Source organism: Panulirus ornatus, chromosome 46 (assembly GCF_036320965.1).
Source record: "Panulirus ornatus isolate Po-2019 chromosome 46, ASM3632096v1, whole genome shotgun sequence".
Taxonomy (NCBI): Eukaryota; Metazoa; Arthropoda; class Malacostraca; order Decapoda; family Palinuridae; genus Panulirus; species Panulirus ornatus.
This window is the reverse complement of record NC_092269.1, coordinates 1,368,475-1,389,774: the sequence shown is the minus strand read 5'-3', so window position 1 is coordinate 1,389,774 and position 21,300 is coordinate 1,368,475. Positions and strand designations below refer to the sequence as shown.

Here is a 21,300-nt window from a genome sequence, read left to right as displayed (position 1 = left end):
TTATTGTATCATACAACAGTGTTTGTCGCTTTACTGTAAAGTGTATTTTGCTTTACGAATCGAGTGCATGGATTATACAGAAGGTTGACAGACTGTTAGTGTATGTTACGTAAATGTGTGAGAGTAGAAATGACGGAAGAAAAAACATCTTTTTCGAAAGTTAATTGTCTGTCTGAGTTGCTGTCTAAGGCGCTTGTTTAAAAGTCACTTGCCTATCGCCAGACACTTGTATATCGCTGGGCAGCTTGTAAGCCACTCGTCTGTCGCCAGGGATTTGTCTATGCCCAGACTACGGCCAGACACCTGTCTTTCGTCAGACATCTGTTGCCGTAACATTGTTGTAAGGCAAGCGACATAGACAGTGACGCTGTTGACAGAGTAAACACTAATGCTTTTCTTGTTCGTTCACAAGTAAGATGTTTGTTGGACTCGGTTATACGCGAGTTGCACGGGTGGTGGTGGTGGTATTGTAGTGGGTTAGTAAGTGTTTTTAAGGTTGTCTGAACGTAAGGGTTCACATGTAGTGGTTATCTGAACGTAAGGGTTCACATGTAGTGGCTATCTAAACGTAAGGGTTCACATGTAGTGGTTATCTGAACGTAAGGGTTCACATGTAGTGGTTATCTGAACGTAAGGGTTCACATGTAGTGGCAATCTAAACGTAAGGGTTCACATGTAGTGGCAATCTAAACGTAAGGGTTCACATGTAGTGGTTATCTGAACGTAAGGGTTCACATGTAGTGGTTATCTGAACGTAAGGGTTCACATGTAGTGGCAATCTAAACGTAAGGGTTCACATGTAGTGGCAATCTAAACGTAAGGGTTCACATGTAGTGGTTATCTGAACGTAAGGGTTCACATGTAGTGGTTATCTGAACGTAAGGGTTCACATGTAGTGGTTATCTAAACGTAAGGGTTCACATGTAGTGGTTATCTGAACGTAAAGGTTCACATGTAGTGGTTATCTGAACGTAAGCGTTCACTTGTAGTGGTTGTCTGAACGTAAGGTTCACATGTAGTGATTATCTGAACGTAAGAGTGCACACATACAACCAACATTGGTTTGAAGTTACTAAGTGAAAAATAAATCGAATGTAAACAATCTACGTAAATGATGGAATAAATGTCAGGAAGAGAGTTGTAAATAAGCATATGTTTCCCTGTAAGGAATACTAGAACCTTTAACTTGATATGATATGATTTGTGAGGGAAAGCAAGAGACGAGACAACAAGGTAGATATATTGGTTGATGAAATGTCAAACGCTGATGCCTAGAGCTCCATGTTGAGGGACACACACACACACACACACACACACAGACACACACACACGCACAATGAAAAGTGGATAGATAGATAGATAGATATATAGATAGATAGATAGATAGATAGATAGATAGATAGATAGATAGAGAGAGAGAGAGAGAGAGAGAGAGAGAGAGAGAGAGAGAGAGAGAGAGAGAGATGTAATCAAGGAACAGGAGAGCTGCCAAGGTTGCCGGGAAATCCTTGAAACAGTTTATATGGAACAATTATTCCACAACTACAGTTTTACTGTTTACTTGTTTATAATCACAATCATGACGACTTATAGTAACATGGAGAATACCAAGAACACAAGGCCAAAATGGCAAGTGTACAAGAATGGATATCTTTATCATTATCAAAACAGAATGTGTCGTAAAAATGATTTCGATTCGAACGAATATCTACACACATGTACGTACATCTCACATGTACGCCACTAATCTGATTACGTACACAACTAATCTCTCCACGTACATAACTACTCTCACAACGTACATACCTAATTCTGTCACTATTATCACTACGTACATGATCCTGTACCACCACGTACATACCTAGTTCTGTCACTATTTTTAATACGTACATGGCCCTGCTGCACCACGTACATAACTAGTCTCATCACGTACGTATGAAAACAATGTCATGATAATGATAATTCCATGACCAGTTCTGTTAATAATGCTCCGTAAACTCATTTCATCTCTTAATGTTGTAATTGGCAGATAAACAGATAGAGAGACAGGTAGATAGATAGATATGTAGATAGAGAGACTGACACAGAGGTAGATATATTAACAGACAAGTATAACTGATTAGATAGATAGATAGATTAGTAAACATCGATTGGTACAGACGCATATACATTCAGAGACAGACATAAATAAATTCTTATCTGTAAAATATTACGTAGAAGTAAGGAACAATTGTCGTTTTTAATACGCGATTAGAATAAACGAACTAACGTATTTTCCCCCATCGCATATATGTAAAGGCCACTAAAATTCATCTATCTATCAATCTATTTGAATATGTTTCTCATATACAATGGCTGCATCAAGTGCACTATACCAGGGGAACACTACAGTCCCGACCAGAGCACACAGCGGGACTCGCTTTATATGACCATCTTCCTCGTCAGGTGGGCAGGACTAACCTTTTTTAAGGAGCAGCGGTTCTTTTTCGCGTACCCTAAACGCCTTGAGAGAGATCCTAGCACCTCCTAGGGTCCTCTGACGTCACGTCCTTACTTGGCAGGTCAAGGTCAGGGGTCGTGGGTAGAGAGAGAGAGAGAGAGAGAGAGAGAGAGAGAGAGAGAGAGAGAGAGAGAGAGAGAGAGAGAGAGAGAGCCAATGTTGCCGCTTCTCGCCTGATGTTTGCGACGATGCCAACTTTGACAAATCGATGACTGGGTCTCAGACAGATTAGGAGAGCGGAAACCCCACATCGGGGGAGAGATGTGACCTTGAGACACTAAAGGGGTGATGACGAGGGGTTCATCCCGGCGCAGGTGGCTCGTGCGTACCTGCGGCACAGCTGGTGCAGCAGCAGGTGGTGTTGGTGCCGGGTCCAGCTCTTTTACGCGGGGCTATAACGAGATTATGACTCCGGTCGGCCCCTTACTTCGCACCTGAATGGTGTTATTACATCACGCTGGTTTATCTTGGGATTTACAGCTTTTCGGTAATTATATAAATAGTACAATTGAGAACATTTTTAAAGCATTTTTGACTTATATGATCGCCTGGTTGAGATCAACGTTTATACCAAGCAACTACACACTCTGGCCTGAGGAGGAGAGGGGGAGTGTGGTCAACGTGGGGCGCCCCTCCCGCTGAGACTCGTGGTACTACAATGTTTATGTTCCTGACGCACAACACACAGCTTAGCTTACGTGTCAGACTGAGGATCAGGGAAACAGGTACGTACACTGGAGAGAGAGAGAGAGAGAGAGAGAGAGAGAGAGAGAGAGAGAGAGAGAGAGAGAGAGAGAGAGAGAGAGAACTGGAAGAACCGAAGCAACACAATATAGTCCAAATGCTCTCCATAATGTAACTACATGCAAAACTAAATGTTAAAAACTGACTTGTTACATTAGTGGCAAAACAACATATACCTTACTGCAATCACCATCAATATCGTTACCTCAGGTTACTTAAATGGTCACAGGTTATGTCTATACCTCACCACAGTTCCCCTACGTCAGTGTCAAGTGTTTCGTGAGAAGTTCTGGGTGTCACACTTCTAAATGTAGCTCAATAAGAATTAAGAATCTGTTTACCTTTTCTTATGAAGCGTTGGCGTCGGCAAGGTTAAGACCCACGTAGCTTGGTCATCTGTATGTTTCACAAGACTCTTCTCGTTCGTCATGAGTTTCTTTTATTTGACGATTTTGTCACAAGGAACACGAACTAAGATCTACCGTCCTGGGCCACTGTTAATCTATGACTGGCGCTCTGGAACTCAGAAGCCCCGGAACATCGTTCCCTGCCACTGGCAATCACATTAAGCTTCGAACAAGGCTTCTCTAGTTCGGATAGATCGAAATACCGTCCCGAGCCTTGGAAAGCCTCGATTTAGCGTTCTCGTGGGGATAGCGCGCATCACCCTCCTATACTAGGAAGAAATTTAACAATTATTTCATACCTTGAATCCTTATCTTATAAACTTGGAGAGCTCGAACCATGGTCTTGTGAACTTGGAGGGTTCGAAACGTTGTCTCATGAAGTTGGAGAGCTCGAACCATGATCTTGTTAACTTGGAGGGTTCGAAGCATTGTCTCATGAACTTGGAGAGCTAGAATATATCGACTCAGACTTGGATCGCTTGAATCATCGCTTCTTGAAGCTTCGAACAACCGCTGCCAGCCAGGAAGAGGAGGAGGATAGTCAGACGTCCACCATCTTGGGTCTGTTAAGTTGTCGTATTACTAACGAAACAGAAGAAAATACTCGCGTGTAAAACGAAATTAAAAAAACTCAATGTAGCAATGGTCATTATGGACGCTGTTCTCAGCTGTGAAACGTGAGCAGTATGTGGGAGCCCCCGTGTGTGTGTGTGTGTGTGTGTGTGTGTGTGTAATCATCCACTTAAACTGCCCACTTAAGACCTACTCATCTGGCCTCGTCTCTTATCCTCTCATTCGTACACAAGTAATTCATCATCTTTCTGATTCGTATTGTTAGTTTGATGCTGCGACGTATACCTTATCAGCTCTTCACACTTTCAAAGGCTTCCCAGATAGGAACATCTTCGAATCCCATCAAGCTCCTTCATCACGACGATACGATACTTGTGTATGATGGTGCGACCCTCGAGTATGATGGCTTGGCCTTTCCCTTAACCTCTAAGGGTCAGGTCACAGGGCCGAATTTCCTGTAATGTGGTGATAATGATAATCTTATCGGGTACTACTTTTCCTATCTCGACCTTACTTTTGTTAGGGTTAGATCTCATTGTCCTTACATCTTCCCAGTGGTTTACAATGTCCAGGTCTCCTTTTTGTTGTATAAAGATCAGAAATGCTTCATGCTTCTTCCTAAAGCCCAGCACCACTTACACACACACATATACGTATGATTCGAATCCAAATGATGAGTCATTTATATGGATCAAGAGTCACAGTGGCTCCAGAAGCGAACCATTTTGAACGACACTGGTTTGAACAGTACTCGAATAAGAATCAATGAAGTTATTTTTTTCCTTTCTGCTTTAAGTAATTGTTGGTCCATCAACAGAACTATCTTTTTTTCACCCAGCTTACACTTCCATTCCATTCTGCTAGTTTATGAAGGGACAACTTCAAATGCTTTCTGGCAGTTTAAAAAACGCAGTCTACTCCACCATAGTTTCCATGCAGGCAGCAGTTTACTCTCATGTAAACCCAGTATATTGACAATACATTACCTTTCTCCACTAAACAAGTTTCTCTTCACACTTAACAACCTTCTTTTGTCTATTTATCATTTTGTTTTCCTATATTCGTTTCTCTCTTCTAAATCAAGTGTATGCGCTTCTTGCTCTATCTTTCATACCCTGGCTGGCTGCAGTATCTTCAGTATCATGTTGGTGTACTCTTACTTCCCTTGACCTTTTGACACAGCCTTCTCACAACATTTGCTCCTCCCACCTTACCTTACATCAGGTTCTGATTCCAAGACAGGTTCCTCTTTTTGGACTTTACAGAACTTCCTGTAATACTAGGCTGTACCCAGGCGGTAGACTTTATCATTTCAAAGGAAATTAGTTCAACATGATTTTCGTATCTCCTTTTAGTGTTTGGGTTCTCATATATTCTCTGCTTCCTCCTCATTGGCCACAAAACTCGGGCACTACATGATCGCTTTCCCCGCATGGTGCACCGCGGATGGTTTTCTTCTGTCTACAGTTTGTCGCATGAGAAAATGAGGTCCAATACAGATGGTGAGTCAGGGACCTCTGCTCCTGGTGCGCTCCCTGACGTAGCGGTGCAAGGATGTCATCATGAACATATTTCAGAGGTTTAGATCTTCACATTTTTCCACCATGTAGATCACTGTGGGTCCCAGTCAATTTCCTTATTGTTCAAATTCCGTATGACAAGGTCTCTCGTACTGTACTATGAGGGTTATCCTATAATCTCTTGTAAAGTCTAGATTCTCAATTCATTAGTTTCTTCAACTCTTTGTTCCGGCGCAGTGCATCATCCCAGGTGACTGCGGACGACCAAACCAATCACGTAGTCTTTCATATTTCTGATCGCTGTCTTTTATTTACGCTGGCTGATTGGATCATTGTTCCCCAGGTCCTTACAGACCCGTGGTTCCTCTGCTTGTAGAAAAATTATTCCCAATCTGTGATCTCTGTGGCTTTGTAAGTTACGGGTGTAACTATGATGAAAAATGATGTACGGTTTATCGAATTTACGTAGCCATTCAGCTGAAAATACACAGTTGAGAATTGCAGATATGACAGAACTGGGAGGTCATGATAGTAACTAGTCAACTGATCATAAAAACATCATACACTTCGTGATGATTGTGGAACATTAAGATGAATATTTACAGTAATGTAGTGGTTGACATAGTGTGTGTGTGTGTGTGTGTGTGTGTGTGTGTGTGTGAGAGCTCGCGGGTGGGCACGGGAGGCAAGGCGGTGTCTATCATATAACCCTGACCTTTGACCTTACCCTGGGAGCCAGCCTGGAATGACCTCAGCAAGTTGATATCAATTCCCTCTGGGCAAGAACAATTCTGAACCCTGACAACCATGTATTTTCTGAATGACATTTCAAAGTCAAATTTACAGTCAAAATCAAGGTAAAGTTGAAGGCACAACAGACCATAATCAAATGAGAGTGGACATCAGGGCATAAATAAAATCACAGTAGAGTGTATGTTCAAAGTAAACACAGAGCAAATGATATTACGTTCAGTATTAAAATCACAAAAATTTAGTGATGGATGATAATTATGAACAACGAGAGTGAAAATCAGTCGATGCAAGAAAATAGCAACAGAGACGAATCATTATAGAACATTATAGATCAGAAATATTCTTATAGGAACAGAGACGAATCATTATAGATCAGACAGAGACGAATCATTATAGAACATTATAGATCAGAAATATTCTTATAGCAACAGAGACGAATCATTATAGATCAGACAGAGACGAATCATTATAGATCAGAAATATTCTTAAAGTCAGCCTTACATATGAACACTTCTCAAAATAAATTGTCATCAGATCGAAAGGCAAAATAAACGTCAAAATACGACTCAGGACAGAGGATGAAGCTTTGGTTAGTTTCTACCGTCAAAGTCAAAATCAAAGTCTATACTGACGTAGACCGGGAGGATCCACCTCTAACAGGTCACCATCTGGGGCGATTTAGATGTCAGGTCGTGACCTCAGGACCCGAGGTGACTGGAAACATTAGACGAAGAAAGTGTTTGATGGACATGAAGGTGAGAAAGGAGGGACGGGGGAAGTGAGGGAGAGAGGGAAAAGATAAAAGAAACTGAGAGGGAGATAAGGGGAGAGGCAAATGGATTAAGAGACAAGTTAGGGGAAGGGAGAGGGGACTGAGAGAGAGAGAGAGAGAGAGAGAGAGAGAGAGAGAGAGAGAGAGAGAGAGAGAGAGAGAGAGAGAGAGAGAGAGAGAGAGAGAGAGAGAGAGAGAAGCTGGGGGTCCTTGTTTCCCACCTGTTGTCCATACTTCCCAACTGTTGTTCTTCTTTCCCACCTGTTATCCCATCTGTTGTCTGTACATCCCTCCTGTTGTCTGCCGTTACCAACAAATACGTCTGCACGTAAGATGTCGTGTCGTGACACACAAGGGTCGTGCTTAAAGTCGCTCTCTCGTGCTCAAAGGTCGTACCGGTTGCGCTTTAACGACCACACCGTCGTGCTCAAGGTTCATACCGACGTGCTCGTATCGTACTGTCCTGCTCAAGGTCGTACCATCGCGTTGTACTTAAGTTCCCGGTCGAGGTTGTGGGGTTTACGAATTTCCAATCTTAATTTCTCAATTACCATTCGCGAAGCATCTGGGCCAGGCAGGAGCTGTGTGACCTCCATACCCACTGTGATCTCTGGGTTTCGGTCGCAAAGGAATGGAAGGATTATGCAAATCTACCTCATATCTCCATCACCAGGAACAGTTACCCTTTCCTTTCACCATCTCTGCTAATATATTCACCAGAATTTCTAAGTAGTTACTATGTACTGCTCTAAATGGATCCTCTGATCTGCCTTTGGGTTCGATGATTTATTGTACTGTTAAAGATCTGTGCTTGTATAAATGTTTGTTATTCATATATATATATATATATATATATATATATATATATATATATATATATATATATATATATATATATATATATATAAAGATGGAAAGATGGAGTGAAAAAGATTTTGTGTGATCGGGGCCTGAACATGCAGGAGGGTGAAAGGAGGGCAAGGAATAGAGTGAATTGGATCGATGTGGTATACCGGGGTTGACGTGCTGTCAGTGGATTGAATCAGGGCATGTGAAGCGTCTGGGGTAAACCATGGAAAGCTGTGTAGGTATGTATATTTGCGTGTGTGGACGTATGTATATACATGTGTATGGGGGTGGGTTGGGCCATTTCTTTCGTCTGTTTCCTTGCGCTACCTCACAAACGCGGGAGACAGCGACAAAGCAAAAAAAAAAAAAAAAAAAAAAAAAAATATATATATATATATATATATATATATATATATATATATATATATATATATTTTTTTTTTTTTTTTTTTTTTTTTTTTTTCAAACTATTCGCCATTTCCCGCGCCAGCGAGGTAGCGTTAAGAACAGAGGACTGGGCCCCGGAGGGAATATCCTCACCTGGCCCCCTTCTCTATTCCTTGTTTTGGAAAAAAAAAAAAAAAAAAAAAAAAAAAAAAAACGAGAGGGGAAGATTTCCAGCCCCCCGCTCCCTCCCCTTTTAGTCGCCTTCTACGACACGCAGGGAATACGTGGGAAGTATTCTTTCTCCCCTATCCCCAGGGATAAATATATATATATATATATATATATATATATATATATATATATATATATATATATATATATATATATATATATATATATATATGTTTTATATATATACCTATTCTCACACCTTTGTGCTACCGGACTCTGCCTGCTCAAGTCACTTTGGTGAGGCTGTATCACTGGAAGTCCAGTCTCGAAAAAGAATTTGTTATTCCAGAGAAGTTCATAATTTCTCTGCAACTGGAAATAGCGCAGCCTTGGAACTTTGGGAGCTCCTGGAAAATAACTCCAGGACCTTTTCAAGAATGGGGTCTTTGAGTAATTGTCAATGAATGGGTAGATTCTCACACCTCTCACGTATGGCGTATGCTATACCAGCGCTGGTGGCCTAGTTGTGCACATATTCATACACGTAGGAATTCTCTACCAACATGTATGTCCTCCCGTGCATACACAATACACTATGACCCCCAGTCGGTGAGTTGACACAGCGCGGTCAAGGGAACAAATATGGTCGAGATTGGTCAAAAGGTCACTGCGTTGTAACACTTGACCCCACATACTATACTAGACGCGGTGTATTGTAGAAAGGCCTGTTAGCGACAAACACGTCTTCACTGACGAATCAATTTGACTTTTCACATATCTGTCATGTAAATATCGAAGTATTCTTAACGAGTTCGTCATCACCACGATTGTTCGTAAACGATTTACGATAAGAAACGTAGAATACGTTATGTAAACTCTCGTCTCCATGGTTACAATCACACGTCATTGATAGCGGTGCCTGTATACATAAGAGGTTGTACGTGTATACATGTACCAATGGTCAGGGGTCCTCTCACAACACATACCATGAGGCGCTCACTCACTCGTCCTCCCAGTTCTCTGCAACCATCACCTCAGTTGACAGTTTAACCAGTGCACCTCTCCCGCGCAACATGCACCTCCTGCCACCGGAATTCCCTGGTCCCCTGGGTTGTCATTGGGTACTACAACGACAACGAGCCCACAAGAGCTCGTACAGACCATTGCGAGAACAAACTATCCCAGCCACTTTAAACATCATCAGTAATGACTATTCACAGAAAAACTGTCCTCTCAAAACTTCCTTTCGTAGCGCTTGTGTTCATAATATATTTTTAGAATACATTTTCAGCCTTCGGCTACTGTTAATTCATTCAACCGTTGATTGTAATCATAATTAACATTATCATTAATTAATGAATAATGATCTGACATGCTTATTCAAGAGCCACCGTACAGTGTGTTCCTATGTCATTGGAATAACAGCGCGATAAAGTTACTCATTCTAGATTTAGAAAATTATTTCCTCGATATAGATGATAATTTCTATATTTCAAGGCGATCTATTGTGTGAATATTCAGTCGTTAGTGTTCTTCAATGTTCCTGTGAACACTTATATATTAGTTGTTTGTTGTTATAAACGCTGAATCAATGATTGTTGATAAAAGATTAGTCAACGATTTTCAAAAGGTAGATTCATAATAACATAGGAATGGCTAGCATTTTACGTGCATTTAAGTGTGATCCTTGAAAGATACATTTGCGTGAGATGGAAGAAAAAAGTGAAAGTATGACACAAATACCCATACTTGATGATACCAAGAACGTGGATTCTACATTCGCGAATCTGGCTAATAATAGCAATATCAGTTGGAAATCTCACAAGTCTCGTTTTATAACTATATATAAAAATATTCAAGCAATACGGCAATAATTCTGAGCCACGGGGTCAAAGGTGATACAGGTTTGAAGGACCTTCATCTCAGAGGAAAGATGTATTGCTTGAACTGATTCGACATGGCTAACAACTTACCACCGCTTGGTGCAGTGACTTGATTACTGGGATACTACTTCAGGAACCACAATTCACAAAGTACAAGATGATACCACAGAATCATTGTCTTTGGGATCAGTGCAATCGTTTATACCTTTTTTTTTAGGATGATAATTGGTATTTTCTTTGTGTCAGTTTAAAGAGCGAACACTAGAAATTGTGACTTGTGATGTTTCACTTCACGTTCCTCTTCGCCTTTGGCTACGGATTCCTGTTACTGAAGTGTAAGTGGCGGGAACATTCCTAGTGAGTCATGCATCCATCACTCGGTAATAACATTGAGTTTTATCAAAATGATGGAAGGTGGGTATAGACGCCGGCATTCCAGTGGGAAAATTACTCCAGGGGCTTTTTCCAAATTGATCATTGGGTAAAAGAGTTTCTTACGGGCAGTCCAGGAGAATTTAGGGAAGGAAGATAATGCGATGAGTCCCCTCCCGGACACACCAACAGTCGTCTAAGCTCCAGTAATTGCCTGGTTGATGGACTTACCTCGAGGACAGGTGTAGGGTGATGGATAGACATCCATTGGTAACTTGAGGAACTTTCAAGAATCTGTCATCTTTAAGAACTGGAATTATACTAAATCAGGTTCGTCTGATAAGGCTATGTGATTCTGGGCCACACCATCACTGCTGTTACCATGCCTCGCTACTCCACCCGGTCACCAGTGAACTGCGTTCAGCGCTGTGGATTTCCTTCTCAGCGTCAGCGACGTTTCGTACACGGTCGAACACAGAGCCAGGGCTTCACAGCCACTGTATCGTAACTAGTCTGATCAGCGAGTTGTCCAACCTTACATAACGTAAACAAGTGAGGCGCCCCTAGCGGCCACCTGTGATAACTACAGCTAAGTTGTAATAGTTAGTATTGGGGTTCCTGACACATCTACGATTTCCCTGGCTGGTGGTAAACTGGACAGGCAATTATCTCCCGTCAGAACTTCTACCTTGATACTTTTTTGTGTGTATAGATCGATGAAAGATATTCAAAGTTTCCTAATACTTTAATCGTCCCATCGAAGTTGAGAACGAGTTGTTGTTCCATTCCAACTTCTTAATACCTCCATGATCTTGGTTCTATCCACGCTTATGATAGTGTAGGTTTCTCCCTGACTCTTGGCCGTCATATTAACGCTTAATAGATGCTCTCTCTCTCTCCCTCTCCCTCTCTCTCTCTCTCTCTCTCTCTCTCTCTCTCTCTCTCTCTCTCTCTCTCTCTCTCTCTCTCTCTCTATATATATATATATATATATATATATATACACACACACACACACACAAACACACACACACACACACACACATATATATATATATATATATATATATATATATATAGTTGCTAGTTGGATGCACTTCACTAAATTTCCTATTGCTTTTGCTATAGTCTGTCCTCAGAAGCTGGTCGCACAGCCTATCTATATCACACTGTCTCTCTCATCCAGGATTCTTATCTTTGTTTAATCTTTATCTTCTTGATTACGAGGTACTGGCTCGAGTCTCACACCATTCCTCTCTATCATCGTCCACCACGTCATGTGCTGCTAGACTCCGCTGTGATAACATTATCATCAGTCTGCTCATAGGTTATATAATGTAGTGAGTTTCATAACTGTGTTTGTGTATCGTTATATGGCAACTACTCTATGAGTCCGCCAGAGTCACTTGGCTTTGTTGTTATTTAAGACTTCATGAAGACTTTTCCTTTCTAACAGCAAGAACAAAAATCCTTCGCTTCTCGACCCATTCTTGAGTCAAATGTCCAGTTACTATGCGTAATGCCATGACGTAGTGTTTCTGCAGAATAACTGGTACTGGTTTATGTTTTTCTTTTCTTTTACCCACCTACAACTGGGGAGTGGGCGGTAACTTAATACGAGAGAAAATAAAGATTCAAGCGTAAGATGGTTAAATATACCATGACAAAGATAGAAATACGTAAATGAAATGTATCATTAATCAGATCCGACACGTCTAGACTAAATGTAAATAAGAATAACATAAAACATCGCGTGTAAGACGAGGATGGAGCAGTCGGCCAATTTCCCTCCAGAAGCGGTGTGATGCACTAAGTCACTTTCAATGTTTTGCTAAGATTATTTATTCTTTACATGGGATGTAAGGTTTGGACATGAGTCGTGGGTGATGTACTGGAGGATTTCTATATCGTGCAAAGAGAGAGAGAGAGAGAGAGAGAGAGAGAGAGAGAGAGAGAGAGAGAGAGAGAGAGAGAGAGAGAGAGAGAGAGAGAGAGAGAGAGAGAGAGAGAGAGAGAAAACGAGTAGATAGGTATTGTCAGAGGCTGCGAACCTGGATCTGTGGATGAATCTTCACCAGAACTTAAACTTTTGCCGCTTCACACTGACGTACAGACAAACTGGTTGACTGAGCTTACAAGTGGCAAATGAATTTTGATATCGACAAGAGAAAAGTTTTACATATCTGTTGTAAAACAGGACAAGTCACAGGATAGATTCTGCTGCGCTACTCAAGGTAAAAGAGGAGAAAAATCTTTGGTGTATCTCTGGTGACCTAAAGCCAAGTAAACATTGCACATGAAGAGTAAAAAGAGCGAGCAAAATTCTGGGAATCACATGTAGATCTTTTGAATTCATGTCCAAGGAAATCCTCCTCACTTTTACAATTCATTGCTGCATCCCCACCTTGAATACTGAGAAACAAATCCTGTGACAGCCAACCAAACATTTTGATTTCATTCATCATAGAAAAGAGAGAGAGTTAAGAGGTGATCATAGATGTTCATAATCTCGACCTAAAACGCTACTTAAAGACAAATTCGTTTCATTCCATTCTTGATAATGACAACAAACTCGCGGGCAAATGTTTTATCTGGATTGAGACGAAGTTGTTTTTTTTCTTCAATAGGATTGTTGGTATATAGAATGACTTAATAATGAGAATTGTTGAAAGCCGTATTATGGATTCGTTTAAAGGAAAGAGTTGATAGATATTTCATCTCATATCTATGAGTGACATTATTTGCGCCTCCTTAGCTACATGAGAAGTTAAACAGGTTTTTCTTTTTGAGACATTTGTACGTTTTCCTACTTTTACAACACCTGTCTTTGAGTTTCTGATCAATTCACCATTACAAACAGCCTCAAAGGATGCAGTTGCTTTTCGAATCCCCTTGTGTCCATAAAATATCAGAAAATGTTATCAGTATGTGCAGCTATACCAAAATAATGCTTACCATGTTTGATGCCTTCGTCTTCTGAGGGACTATTGTCTTATGCACTAGAAATGTGTGTACGTTTGTAGTAAGTTTTCATCAACATTGGACGGTGATTGTAATTCTACAGAATCTATTTTTTGTTACCCAACGTAACCTACTCTAAGCTAAAGGAACCTAGACTAAAGTTCTGACCTCAACTACTTGGAATGTGAAAGATGATTTCTCATTTAGAGGCTCATCAAACATTTGTAGACCAAAACCTCTTAACATTTCTTGTCAAAATCAGCTTCAGCTAATTGGTTTAGTTTATAAGTATGTACTGTCTCCGAACACTTGCAACCGTAAATACTTAAAAGGGCTGGACTCAACTGAATCTACAGTTGGTTCCAAACTATTTATCTTTTAGTTCCGTTCAATGTGTGTGTGGTTGGAAGGTCAGCTACTAACATCTCGTGTGTTGTATCACGGATGAACCTGCTTTACTAGGTGCTACGAGAGACTGAATGAAGGTGGCTCGCAACCTTACTCTAGCTAGTACTTTAAATGTTTTTTTTTCACATCCAGCTGTAAATGAACGTGGAATTATTTTTCACATTGCATTTTACCCAGGAAAGATATTCAAATATAACTGTACCAGGAAATTAAGTGAAGAATTTATGTAACAGTCTTGATTTGTTTCTGATTTTTGTAAAGTAAAGCTGTCCTCCAGATTAATCTCAAACCCTGACTGACGAGATGAGAAACTCAGTTTGACAGCCTGCTCCACCGATACACGTCCTCGTGGATTATTGTGCTGGTAAATTACACGCAGAACTGGATTCTGTATAAATCTCCGTCTCTCCTGTGACCTGAGGCCTTGGAGACACATTAAATAAATCTACTCACCGACATATTTACAGATAACTCTATCCTTATACACGAGATAATCCCCACAGATCCTAGTGGCCACGGGTGACAGAGGCTTTCAAACGAATCAACTGTTAGATTGACTGTTCGTTTTCTATATAATGCAATATGTTTCAACAGAACAAACCAGGTTATAGTAACTTTTGGTCTATTTGGTTGTTGGTATAATGTTGACAAACACTCAAACATCACAGTGTGTTGAGTTCCAGCAACACGAAACACTGTGGAAGATTTAAGAAGAGACGTTATATGTTTGTGACTCACTCGTCAAAAATTCAACTTTCCTTGCAAATGCTGTTGTGCAAATACAGCCCGGAGCAGTGTGTAGAATTGGCAGTGTTGGATCACTGTTGGAGAGTTATTGGTGTGACGTCAGCCCTAAGACAGATCCTCTTACTGAAAGTGTTACAATTGTATTGAAATGGAGAGGAAATTTGATGAAATCTGTATTAAAAGATTTTCCGACTGTCCGCGAATTTTGCTCTATGTTACCAACATGTCTGACACTGTGATGTATTGTGCCCATAGCATGTTAGAATTTATGTATCATCACACTCGTGACATGACTGAGTGTGTGTGTGTGTGTGTGTGTGTGTGTGTGTGTGTGTGTGTGTTAGCTTCATAACATGACAAAATACGTTTCTCGTAACAAAATAAAACGCGTGATCACTCTTCATGGCAGGACAGACTGCGCGTATATGCTTCACAACATACGATGTCTGCGTCAGCGACTTGATGACTCAGGTTTAGCGCGTTTGGTATGTCTGACGTGCGTTGTGGAGTCTGTCTAAGTTACCCTTTAGCTCTTGACAACCAAGAAACGCAACAACGTACAAACCTATCGAACGAGGCACGTTGAGACCCCTGTACAACCCTAGTCAACACAGATATAATTGCAGTTGCAAAGGCCAGTATTGTTTGACGTATTGTTAGAACACCTGGAAAATCATCTCTGGCTTTTCCATTTGTTGTTAGAGTTCCAGACGGTGAGCCACTGGAGTAATCCCTATGACCCGGTGATATTTTCCACCCTACTGGAAAGCACATGTTGCTCCTTCATCGTTCTAAAGTGGTGGTGGTGGTGGGTTATATGGTATGTCATGCTGAACGATCAGACCTTTCCTTTAGTCTGACGGAAGATCAGCCTCGCATCGCCGTCCACATAAAGTGAATTGTTTGATAATGTTTGCCTGGGGGAAGGCCTGTTCCAGACACACAAAGGTTGTGTCTGATGTGCTATCTGTTTGATTCTAAAGGTTCGTCATATTTTTGACTTATATTTCTTATACAGTGACGACCAGAGTTAAGACTAGAGTAAATGGAGGGTAGAGAAGTGTCCGCTATGTTTACATAAAAGGGAATTTAAATGGATCTGGCCGAATCTGTTGTGCATAAGTTCCCTGTTCCCCAGTACGTAGCTTCCTCCCTCATCTGCCCATTGTGGTGGGCGCTGATGATACAATTCATCAACAGTGGCGTTCCTCAGGCTTCTGTCTTATCACCTACTTTCTTCCTCACATAGATCAACGATCGTCTTCCTCCACTCTGCTATCATAGCCACACATAAGCCGATCATTCCACTGTACATATTTCAACTCACATCATCATCCCTCTTCACTCTAATACTCTTTCTTTTTCTCGTTGGACGAATCTTTCTTGCTTAATTCGGTTTTGTGTACAAGCGAACAATGGCCACACCAGCAGACCCAACGCCTTTTTGTATATCAACGTATATATACAAAGTTTTCCTTTAAAAACTGGGTTAGAAATAGAATACGATAGGGAAAAACATATTCTACTTTTCTGAAACTTTGCGTTAAAAAGCAAAATCATATTTTGTGTAAAAGAAAATCATTTCATGTTGAAAGGAATGTACTACAATCAGGAGCCTTCCTGGCTGAATGTGTTCACTGTCGTAGATGTAAATCGTAGAACAAATGCAAGATAGTATTCCTGGCTCACTTGATACATCAGACAACGATCTATTGGCTTAATTTGCCTCTTTGGTTCCTTAGAACTTCCAAACATTCACGAGTCTTCGTCGCCTTCCATTCTCAATACATTTCGCTCTGAAATGATGGAGGTTGTCGAGCCGATAGTATGGTGTGTTGTGTCGTCAGCCCACACAACGGAAGGGTCCTGGCAACCCAGGTTGTGCGCGGCCCGCCTGCTGACCCATCCTCCTTAAGCCAGACGTCATCTTGCCACGTGCCGCCACGTGACATGACCATGGAACGCTGCCACGTGTCACCACGTGATGTGACCCTACCGCGCGTTACGACTTAACCCTTTCGCTGCCGAAGGAACAAAAAAAAAAAAATCATTTCAAGAAAACAATTCAAAAATGAAGCGGAAATGCTGTTTAAAGAAATCATAAAAAAAGAGGAAAAGATGCAGAACAATTGCGTATGATATATATATATATATATATATATATATATATATATATATATATATATATATATATATATATATATATATATATATATATATATATATATTGTGAGCAAATGTGGATTGTTGAGATGGTAGCTCAGCGTCATGGAAATATGGAGCGGGGAGCCCTGAGAGAGAGAGAGAGAGAGAGAGAGAGAGAGAGAGAGAGAGAGAGAGAGAGAGAGAGAGAGAGAGAGAGAGAGAGAGAGAGAGAGACGGTAGGCAGACGGTTGGCTGCCTGGCCTGAGAGGGTTGTACACATGCACCGGCTCTTTGCTTTGACGGCAAACACATGTTTATCTATCGATTGTTGCGACGCTAACCCCAGCTGGTGTGGGAAGGTGGGGAGGGGCGAGTGGTCTTGCCTGTCGTGGGAGGGGAGGATGGTGTGGGGGCTGAGAGAGAGAGAGAGAGAGAGAGAGAGAGAGAGAGAGAGAGAGAGAGAGAGAGAGAGAGAGAGAGAGAGAGAGAGAGAGAGAGTGTAGATAGCTGACAGAGAAGCTGTAATCTACTAAAGGGGTGATTTGCTGAAAGATCTGGGTATCTTTCTTCACTTCCTTTCACTTAATACAATTCAATGACAGGAAGAAATATACAACTTTTTCTTTCTATGATCAGTCTATAGCTATTGCACGTAAGTTTATTTCGGTGTTCGATGACTCATTTTATAGATAGCATTTCTGTATTAATGTAAAAACTTTTACCTCAAAGCTTCGTCCCACAGTTTCTTATTGCAAGGTCCCTTTGTACTACGAACAGTCAATGTACATTGATTTATGATGATATCTCCTCAGCGTAGCAATGTGTGCCACATAAAATTTCGATAGTCATATGATGGAAATTGTTAACACTGGTAGATTCGGGCCTTCATCTTTTAGCCCCTGTGGAGGGCAAGACATTACATCACGTGCACGCCAAAGACACAACCATATACACTGAGCAGACGTTCCCGCAACGACGCTGGAGAACGGCGGAATGAAATTGTCACGTAGTGTAATCACTCACTCCCGCCATTTACCCGTTCAGACTTCCTATATTGCCGGTATAACCTTCCCGCTCATGCTTCCCCGGTAGTATATTGCTCCAGAGACCATCAACTTTCATCCTGCCGAGAAAATGAATATGTTATTGTCTACTGTGTACAAGGCTTAGTCTTCATGCGTCAGGCAACTTCCTCGGCGGGTCTACAGACAGGGTATAGACAGACCTGCCATTTCTATGGTGTAGTTCGAAGGTCATTTTGATTAATGGTTTCTTATTCCTCCCGTTTATTGAGGTGAGATCATCCGGTTCATTACGTACAGTCGTGGTTTCTAATTGGTGATACACGTACCACGAATGGTACGTGAGAGCCGCCATCTTGACGGTACGTGGTGACTGTCTTCGAAATTTATCATTCATAAGCAACAAGGAATCTGAATACATTGTTGTGTTGAAGAATTATTGATGACATGTTTTACTCATTTCATAATGTTGAGTAATTTTATAAACGTGAGATTAATCTAATTCAGAATCAAAGAATTCTGTTTTTAGGCTTAGACTTTTGATGCAAAGTGGTACAAAAAGTGGAGTAAAGAGAGACTGATGGCATGGTAGTCAGAGAGCACGGATTTAGTGAACGTTTAGTGTCACTTATCTTAGATATTGTATCTTTGGTCAAAGTCGTATTGTCTCTGCCAATTTGATATCCTTTAACATTGATTGTCCTTCGTCTGTGTCCACGAAAGATCTCTGCAGCTCTTGCACATATGAAAGATCCTCTGAACACTCCCTGGGGAACTAAAGGTTCTATGCCTCACTCCCACCAGGCGGACACAGACGGCCTTATCCCAATCCCATCCTGCTCCATCCTGGCTGCACCTTCGTCATCATTCATTACTCACTAAGTCTCTCCGTAGTCACGCTCACAATACTCCTTACAAAATCAAAAGTTTCTGTTCTTATATCTTTGTCTCTGTGTCTCTTTATTTATCATAATAGGGATCATTCCCTCTTTCCGTTGTCATATTTCCTCTGTGATGTCATATATGAAAAAGAAAAACATTTTCGTTTTAATTCCATTAGCGCCTAACTTACCTATTTCGTGTTGTGCTTTGTTACACTTGTGGTTTTTGGCTTTATTTTCTCCTCATTTCCTCTATCATCAGCTGGAGTGGTATGTTGTTTAACTCCCTTGTTTGCAATCTACAGTTTATGACGACTCTGATGCAATTTACAGCATCTAACCTTTCTAGTATTGTTCTTCTGTTTCCTTTACTTCACCCATCCTTGACACTAGATTAACCTCCACTTTTACTTCGCTTTTTTATAAAAACATTATTTTCTGTAATTTCTTTGTAGTATCATAAAAACCTAACTAGCCTCTTTTTGATCTAAGGGGAAAGAATATTCCACATAGCTTCGCTTACTGTTGCTAATCTGTCTGCTCAGGAAATTAAAGATTACTTTTCTCTTTGCATCGTCTTTGATTTCACTTCATTTAACTTAGTCTTATGTGCATTTTACGATACCTCATACCTCTATATTGTTAAGTAGACGGATCTCCTCATTGACGGAAACAATTACTGACAACATGAGGCTTTTTCCTTCTTGTCCAGCAAGGGGATTACACACACACACACACACACACACACACACACACACACACACACATATGTGGGGATTCCAGTAATTCATAATCTTTCAAAGAATTCCAAAGATCTGTAAGAAATATGTAAGGAACACAATGATGAAAGAAACAGAACTGGTACAAGTATCTCACCCATATAATTTCCTCTTTTCTGTAATCTTCTACGTACGTATTTTCACACTGACCTTCAGACATCCCACCAGTTGCTCCTCTCAACACATCCACATCTCAGAGTATCTTTTTTTCGCCAACTTTTCCTGTGAAAGATATGAGAGAGAGGAAACAACGAGCATAGCGGGAGGATAAGGAGGGAAGAACGGAGGAATTTTGAAGAGAACATTGTGGACAAGGCAAGAGATAAACCAAAACTTTTGCGTAAATTCATGAGGAGTAAATTGTTGGTGAACGAGTAGCTAATGAGGCTAAGGGATTCGGATGGATGAGATCGACCAGTGTGATGAAGTGGGTAGGAGGTCTTGGAAAGCCCTGAAGTTACTAGAAGTGACATTAGCAGACTACTAGAACACCTTGACCCATAAGAGTCATAATTAACATTATTGTTCCTTTATTATGCGGTGAGATAGTGTGCTGATACGTAGGAAGATAGAATGAAATGTTTAGCATGTTGCTGGAGAAAGGTGAAGTGTTAAGGGAGTGGAAGAAGAGAAATGTCATACCTGTATTTAAGAAATGAGACCGGAAAATTGTTTTCAACTACAGACTAGTATTTCTGACGAGTGTGTTCTGTGAAACGGCAGAAAAGATAAACAGATAACAAATGGATGACTGAAACTTCTTGCCGGGAGACAGTACAGAATCATGTGTAACAAATGTTTCAACTCTCGAAGAGAAAAGGAATTCCTATTTAGACAAACTAAAAGAACAGGTTTATTGCATGTACCTCAACTGATAGAAACCATTTTTCACTGCACCACGCAGCAGGTTGGTGAAAAGTCTGTCTTTTCAGGCCGGAATACTGAGAAGACATCCTTGATGAGTAGAAAATTTCCTCAGTGGAAACAGAACAATAGATGACTGTTGAGGATTACTTGAAATGAGCTGGGGTTACCTGCGGTGTGTGGCAGGGCTTACCTCTGCCGCCACTGCTTTTCCTCACGTATGTAAATGACGTGTCAGGAGGCCAGGGGAAGGGAGGCAGAGTAGGGCAGGGGAGGCAGGTCGGGGACAGGGCAAGGGCAGAAGACGGAGGAGAGGGTCCTGCCTGAGCCAGCAGGGGAGTGACAGGGTCCTGCCTGAGCCAGGGTAAGGGAGGGTGGTGTGCGCGTGTGTCGTGTGGTTCCCTCCTCACCAAGGTCAGTATAAGAGGTACGTGATGCTCCGCCTTCTCTGGTCACTTTGCTTACCTTAGCTGTACTGAACCCTCCTTAGCTTGCCTTAGCTTAGCTGTGCTGGACCCTACTTAGCTTATCAGTGCTGGACCCTTCGTAGCTTACTTTTTCC

General features: G+C 41.2%; 1 protein-coding gene across 3 annotated transcripts in view; it reads right to left on the bottom strand.

The window, feature by feature from the left end:
* Positions 1-11,435, bottom strand: part of PIG-Q (phosphatidylinositol glycan anchor biosynthesis class Q) — an 81,823-nt gene extending 70,388 nt beyond the window's left edge. For 2 of the 3 annotated variants that reach the window (XM_071688596.1, XM_071688602.1), the window contains exon 1: positions 11,163-11,435. The gene's annotated coding sequence lies outside the window, so the exon portion shown is untranslated. Of the gene's footprint in view, positions 1-3,585; positions 3,737-11,162 lie in introns of those variants that run through there. The other variant, XM_071688598.1, reaches the window with a different exon arrangement.
* Positions 11,436-21,300: the final 9,865 nt, after the last annotated feature.